The following is an 8,846-nucleotide window of genomic DNA, read 5'->3' on the forward strand; positions in this document are numbered from 1 at the left end:
ACACTGAATATCACACTGACTGCTGTTGAGCACCATAAATTACATAATCAAATTCTAAGAATCAACACGTGATTGCCATGCAAACCTTGATCTCCTTCCCTATAAATATCAATGCACACTCTACCATTAGCAGTAATACAACCAGTTATAGAGTAAGAAAACATAATCTAAGGCAACCAAATCTCCATATATACTAGTTAGAATAAAAATGATAATAAAATACTAAAAAATACAACAAAAGTATAAGTACCGAAAAAGACTTCTAGTACCATGTGATACCAATATGGTATATATGTATACCAACAGAGCATATGATTTCTCTAGAATATTGCTACAACTATCTGCGACTATACTACTCTACCAAAACATTAAAGGACGCAATAAAAGTATGAGAAAATTACATGCTCGTATTGCAAGCTAAATATTCGCAAAACAACTTGCTCATTTCGTATATTAAGAGGGTATATAGTTGTATGGGGTCATTCCAACAATTGCCTATAACTATAAAATCTATTAATACACATAATTTATGTCCATCGGCACACAAAAATTCCAGCATTATTGCAACTCATGTTGATATAAATAATTTCATAATAGAATTCACTTAAAATACAACTAAAACAACCAAAATAATGTTCAAACTACCATATGATACCAATATGGCACATAACTATACCAACATGGTATACAGTTTTACTAGTTAATTCCCGATAACTATATGACTATACTACTATTACATAACACACATGCATAAAGAGAAAAATAAAAAAATAGTGTACCACATATTAATATAATAAGGTATTTCAAGATATTGTACTATATTACTATTATTAAAAGAAAATCAAATATTGTACCAATTAAATGCAGCTAATACAACCAAAAAATAATTCAACTAGCATATGATACCAATATAGTATATAGCTATACTAATATGGTATATAGTTGGAATGAATTGTATACTAAAATGGTATATTTGTATACTATTTGGGTATACAATATAAATTCATCTTCTTCTCTGGTTCAACTATATTTCAACCCAAATTTCTAAAATTTACTACAAAATCTCCACCAAATTGACTAAAACTTTAGCTACAACCTCCAATCAACTTTCCAAACTAACCCATACAGGATCGGATCAAAACAATTAAAAACTCAAACAAACCAAGTTATGAGTTTCAAGCTTCAAGGTCCGTCAATGGTGTATTTAAATTTGAGGATATGGATTTTGCTCCTCTAGTGGGTGTTGTTAACATGGCGTCATCTTGTTCATCTATCGGAGCTTATGGAGGAGAAAAATTGAAGGTGAAGGTGAAGGTGAACAATGAACGAAAAATGATGGAAGACGAAGTAGAACAAAAGTGACTGAAAAATTGATTATTCCGGCGAAGCTTAAATTTTCCGGCAAAACTATTTGTTGTAACCTAAAACGGAAAAAAAAGAGAAAGAAAAGCATTTCATCTAGTCGATCACCTACCTATTCTTGTTGAAGTTGGATTGGAATTTCTTTTAGCAATAAGCTTTACTCCTGATTCAGCTCACAGTTACAATTATTAAACCATTTGGGCGGGTAAATAGTATTGATTGCATAAGTAGGAAAAGTAAATAGTTTAGGTATGGGTATTTAAGGGTAAATAGTTTGAATTTAATGGGTATAAAGTGAGATTTTCTCATTTTTAAATACGCCGCCAGTGGCACTTTCGCAATTAATCTGAAAAATCTGGCAATATAATTCTTAGTAAAATGACCATAAAATCCTCATACGATGTCCAAATTCGATGATTCTTTTTGCTACGGGTCCATAATTACGGTACGGATCTAATTCTTCAATCAAAAAAGAAATCGGAGCTCATTTGTTCAATATCATATCATTTATGCTTGAAGAAACAGCGTCGAAACATAAGAAAAACAAGCGCAACACAACCCAAACTTCTCCGAAACTCACCCGAGGCTCTTGGGACCTCAACCAATAATTTCAACAAGTCATATATCACTATCCAAACTTAATCGAACCTTCGGAACAACCAAAACACCAAATCAACCTCGGATTCAAGCCTAAGAACTACTAAACTTCCAAACTCGCCAACGACTCCGAAACATATCAAACCACGTCCAAATGACCTCAAATTTTGCACACATGTAACAAATGACACTACAAACCTCCTCCAAATTCCGCATTTCCATTCAGACCCTGATACCTAATTTTCCGCTGCCGACCAAAATCGTCAAATTTCTAACTTTCGCCAATTCAAGCCTAATTCTACCACGGACCTCCAAATTACATTTCGGACACACTCCTAAGTCTAGAATCAACCAAAGAAGCTAACTGAGTCATAAAAATCCAAATCCGAATTCGCTACTCATAAGTCAACTTTCGGTTGACTTTTCTAATTTAGCTTTCTAACTAAGAGACTAAGTGATCATTTCACTCCAAAGCTACTCCGAACCCAAACCTACCAACTCGATTCAACTCAACACAGTTGAACAATACATAAATAAGCATAGATGGGGGAAATGGGGCTATAACTCTCAGAAAGAACGATCGGGTCGTTACAATACGTCCAAGTCCAAAATCACCATCCGGACCTAACGGAACCATAAAAACTCCAGTCCGAGGTCAAATACATAAAAGTCAAACTTGGTCAACTCTTCCAACTTAAAGCTTTCTAGTTGAGAATCATTTTCTAATTCAATTTCGAATAACCTAAAAACCAAAACCGATGATTCACGCAAGTCATAATACCTCATATGATGCTACTCAAGAATTCAAATAGCTGAACAGAATGCAAATGCTCAAAACGACTGGCTGAGTCGCTAAAGCGGCTATTTTTTAATTATCATTTGTAAATCTGGCTATTTTTTAATTTCATCAACTAGTAAAGGTAGTTCAGGCTTTGCCTACAAACAGTAAAAAAAAAAACTATTCCATTATAAATTGAGATATAATGAAAATATTTGTAAGGAATGAGCTTGTGTCCAAAAAGAGAAATATAAAATCATAGAGTTACCACAGATGTGTTACTCTTTATAAGCCGTCTATTTCTAATATTTTGTTATTTCAAGTCAATAGAATTACTTGGATATACAAACCAACAAATACAGAAACCACAATGCCAAAGTCTTAAAAAAAAACTGATTCCTATTCAAAGAGTGTATAACCGCATAGATAAGCTTACACTAACCCGTCAAGTTGGGATCCAAATACGAGATGGTCTTCCAGCAGTACATGCTGATATGGATATGTGTGAGATAACAACAATTAGAATTGCTATCAACAAAGATGATAAACTATTATATATGTCAAATCAACTCTAGCAACAGTTAAATAAATCTTGCCATTATATAATTAGAAGACATAATTATAAGAATCAATTTCTAATCAAAATACTTCTGGATTAGGTAGATAATTCAGAAGCAGCAAAAAGAAAACACATTTGTTGTAGGCATGGATTAGTTACTTTAATGTGTAGGTAAACATTATGTTTAACCAAGGACTTGACAGACCACTTGTACAATACTCTAAAAATAGCGTATGGTGTACTTATGAGCATTGACATAGACAAGCTAGGTTAACCAATCATAGCACAAAATATTATGGTTCAAATGACGGTTGCACAAGAAATAAAAATAAAAGATAGTGGTAGTTATTCTTCATGACCATGCAGATGTAGATGTAGCACATGTTTCACAACATATATGACATTTTTGGTTTAGGGTACAAGGATAATGAAAGGGAATATACCGGCCAGTTCAGCGGCAACTATAGTCATAAATGCATCACCAGACCGCCCGATAAGTGTGATCATTGCGATATTATTGTGAATTACTTGGGGTTAATTCAGAGATGAATCTAAAAATATCAAACCTACCCAAAGTTTAACAACAACAATAGTTTTTTCTACATAGAGAACTGATGACAAACAAATATTCAGTTTTACAATTCAATCAAAAAGAGAGAAACCTTAACGGGTTTAGAATCTAGCAAGTTCTGACAAATAAAAATAATAACAAGGTTCTGTTCGTTGTTTAATTATGCAATTCCATCATTCTGCTGTACATAGTTTCTATAATTTTCCAATGTAGAATGTTAAAAGATTGATTTCGTGAATGACACTTTATCGTAAACTGCTAAATGTTTTCTGCTTTAATGGGCTATGCATATATTTTGTAATGATCCGACCGGTCGTTTTGAGCTTTAAGGTTCCGTTTAGTAGTTCGAGGTCTTGAGCGGCATCACATTGTGATTAGCGATGACTTACATGCATGGTCAAATTTGATTTTTGGATTTGGGGATGAATTTGGATGAATGATTCTCAGTTTAGAATCTTAAGTTAAATATGTTGACCAATATTTGACTTTTGTGAAAACGACAACGAAACGGTATTCTGATGGCTCTGATAGGTTTGTACTGTAATTTTGGATTTGGGTGTATGTCTGGAATCGAATTCGGAGGTTCGTAGGTTGATATGTGTTGTTTTGCCGAAAATTAGCAACTTGAGTTTTAGTTTGACCTTATATTGACTTCATAGCTATCGTGTTTGGATTTCTGTTTCAGGATTTGGAATTGGTCCGTTTATCATTTGGAATATGTCCGAAACGTTTGGCATCATTTAGAGTTAATTTGATAGGGATCAGACGCGCGATTGTGTTTTTAGAATTTCTTGAGTTCCATTGTAGATTTCATGTGTTTTTGAGGTCTAGTTCATGGTTTCAGATGTTATTTTGATGGTTTGATCGAGCGAGGGAGTTAATGTTATGTTATGAGACTTGTATTGATGTTTGGCTTGGAGTCCCGAGGGCTCGGATGAGTTTCGGACGTGTTTCAGAGTGTTTAGAAGAATTCTAGTATTGCTCATTTTTGCACAGGTGCTTCAAGTCTCACATTTGCGAGGAGGGACATCACTTTTGCGAGAAAGGTTGGGGACTGCTTGGTTCTCTTTTGTGAATATTTTGTTCGCATTTGTGAAGGTGCCTGGGCTGGGACAGTTCCCCATTTGCAATCAAATGGTCGCTTTTGCGATAAGTCTATTGTTCGCATTTGTGACGACAGTAGGGGTGTGAGGGTCTTCGCTTTTGCGATCATTTACTTGCATTTGCGGGGTTCGCATTTGCGATACTTGCGACAGGACATAAAAGCTAGGGGACGGGGTTTTAGCCTCATTTTTATATCTTTGAACTCTAGACTCTATAGAGGCAATTTTAAAGAGGATTTCCTTCCCAAATTCATTGGTAAGCATCTTGAAAAAGATTTCAATAAATTTCAGCTATTTTTTCATGACTTTTAACATCAAATCTATGAAATTCATGGTAGAAATTAAGGGTTTTTTGTAGAATTTGGGGAGTTCGAAAAAATAGATATTTAGACCTCAAATTGAGGTCGGATTTCGAAACAAATTACATATCCGGGTTCGAGAGTGAATGTATAATCGGGTTTTGGTCCGAGTCTCGGGTTTGGACCAAGCGAGCTCGGGGTTGACTTTTGTTTATTTTTGAGATTTTGGCCAAGATCGACCCTTCATTGATTGGGGACGTTTCCTTTAGCATTATTTGACTTCATTAGATGATAATTGACTAGCTTTTGATCATTTTGAGGATTAATTCTATGAAAGACGGCATTGGATTGTGAAAATTATCCTAGAATGAGGTAAGTGTCTTGCCTAACTTTGTTGGGAGAATTTTTTCTATTAATTGATATTATTTTCTACATGCAGGGGTGATGTATATATGAGGTGACGAGAGTACATGCATGTGCCATGGTTATTCAGGCTTGGGGCTAGATTATACGATTATTAGTACATTGTTGGAGTATGTGACCTTCTTACTTCATGTTTTACTTGACTTCTAGATTAATATGAATATGAAGTTAAATGCAAGAAAACATGACATAGCTTATTAAAACCTAATTAGAATTTGACGAATATTTGTGAAACTATTAATGTGTTAAATTCGATCATCACTATAATTAATCACGAACACATCGCTACAACCGTTATTCTTGACATATTAGATTCTATAGTTGAGTTGAAGATCATTTTTTTAGATTAGTTGAGATAATTGAACAATGATGTACTTGAGGTTTGTTGAATTGTTAGTTACTTGAAAGTGGTGATTTATGTTCATTTGTAATACTCGTTCAATGACTCTCCTTGATGTTATTTATGCTTCCTACCTTGCTTGTTATTGATATACATGTGTTTGGTGAGGAAGAGTGTATAGAATGAAGGATGATGTCGTGTCATTTCATATACATTACCATGAGAGGCAGAGTGTAAAAGCATGAAGGGTGATTTTGTGCCATGTGAGTTAAGCACGAAGGGTATTGTCGTGTCATGTGATGATGAGAGTAAGATCATAAAGGGTGATGCTATGTCATTATTTTTATATTATCATGTGTTCATGGCATGAAGGGTGTTTCTGTGCAGGTGAGGACGAGAGACATGCATTATATTGTGATATATTTTCCTTGTGTATACATTCATGCCTTTATCTAAAATTGTTACTGTTGCACTATGTTTCTCTATGTGACTTGTCGTCGTTGTTCAATCTTTGTCCTCAACCTCAATTGTTGTTGTATTATCCATGCCTTCTATCTGTTTAACTTGTAAATATAATGCTTTTCTTCTTGTTGTTATATCTACATCTAAGCTTTTTATCATGTTAGTTATCCATGCCTTCTATATGCTTAGCTTATAAAGATCATGCTTTCCCTCTTGTTTGTTATATATACATCTAAGCCTTCTACCATATTGGTGTTGCGACCCTAATTTCCCTCCGTAGGAAGTCATGATAGAACCTAGTCTTTAAGACTAGGTAAGGCTAACACTTACTTGATTAAATGACTGAATTTAACCAAAACAACTATCGAACATAAACCATAATACTCTATAATAAGCCAACAACCTCGAGTACAATACAATATCCCAAAATCGGTAGTATAAGTCATAAGCTCTACTGAGTTCACTAGAAAATTTCTAAAGGCAACTGTTCCGCAATAGAAATAAACTGTACAAAGTAAAAAAAATCAGAAGGTGATTTCAAGTCCTGGAAACGCGATGGCAGGTATACCTTGAGTCTCCACAGCAATGTCGGATCAACTAGCTAATGATCCACAAACTCTGAAGTACCTGGATCTGCACAAAAATATGCAGAAAGCATAGCATGAGTACACCACAACGGCACCCACTAAGTATCAAGACTAACCTTGGTGGAGTAGTGACGAGGGATAGTCCAAACACCTACTAGACATGACAACCTGTACGAGTAAATAAGAAACTAACAAGGAACAATACCAATATAGAGCTAAGCATGGTATATGACAATAATACTTGCAACAGAAAACTAGAGGCAATAATTATCAAGAAGGAACAAAATAGTAATATCGCCGTCGGGTAAGCTGAATACAGTTTAAGTCTGGTGAAACCAAGTAAGGAAAACAGGTAAAAACTCAATAAGAACAACTCCTTTCACACAAGATCTATTCAAGAGATTCCCGGAGGTACCACACGTCATAATTTCAATTCACGGGTCCCAATTCAAGAACCCTGATCACTTGGCATCTTGTGCCCGCATTACAATTCACCATCACACGGACAACTTACGTTCCAATACCAATCATACCTCACATCTGCGCGCACAACTCACGTGCTAAGGGAGTGACAAAATCTCATAACCGCACAGACAACTCACGTGCCAATAGTACAACTCTCACACAGAAGGCAAGTTAACGAGATTACATGTAAATGGCCAATAAACGTCAGGATTGATCTTCTTTAACCGATGGGTGTTTAAGTACGTATATGCTAGTGCAAGTGTTCTACCACAAATCAAGTCAACAAGTAAGAGAAGAGACGACGAGTGGTGCATAGGAAACAACACTACGAAACGTAAAATGCATATCTCACATAAGGTAGGCACACCACTACACAAATGTCAATAACAATGCCCCCAAGCCATAGACAATATGAAAATGTAATACAGATATGTAATGGAAAAACGAAGAAATAGCTGAGACGAAACTAAGATAATAGCATGAACTAGTACCGGAAATCAACAATGGAAATAGCATAAATGAAGCAACTAAAGGGCTACAATGATCATGAACGGACAACAACTACTAGAACAATTAAGAATGAAGGAACAAGAAATATTTCCATCAAAACACTTTGCAACATGGAATAAACGGCAAGAATCACAAAGCGGTACCACCTCGTGTATTCACATTTCTCAATCTCAATCACAATCTTTCCTTGTACCATCGTGTGAGCCTTACATTTGAAATAGGTTTTGAAAAGAGATTTCCCGAAATATCTACAAGCACTTTAGCCCACCTTGTGACACCGCGTGGCTTCACGTAGTTCTCCTACAAGCAACACGCATATAAGTCCCACCTTATACCGCCGCATGCACATCAATCTCAAGCCTTATACTGCCGCATGCGCGTCAATATCATATCACAATAACAATTCGCACCAAAAGTGCCCATAAGTAGAACTTTCCAACAACAACAATATCAATATCTACAATAATATCCCATGGCTCCACCACAACTTATACAAGAATATCAACGACAACAACAATGAATGAAATATGCTCAATAAGATAGATGTTTCAGCAATAACCAACATCTCCTAAACGTATTTGTCACGACCCAAGTTTACAACGTAGGATGTCGTGACGGCACCTTGTCTCTAAGAATAAGAAAGCATAACAAAATGTGGAAATAAATGAAATAAAGACTATATATATATATATATATATATATATATATATATATATATATATATATATATATATATATATATATATATATATATATATATATATATAAATGAAAACTGACGCTCGGCATG

This window comes from Nicotiana attenuata, unplaced genomic scaffold (genome assembly GCF_001879085.1).
Source record: "Nicotiana attenuata strain UT unplaced genomic scaffold, NIATTr2, whole genome shotgun sequence".
Lineage (NCBI taxonomy): Eukaryota > Viridiplantae > Streptophyta > Magnoliopsida > Solanales > Solanaceae > Nicotiana > Nicotiana attenuata.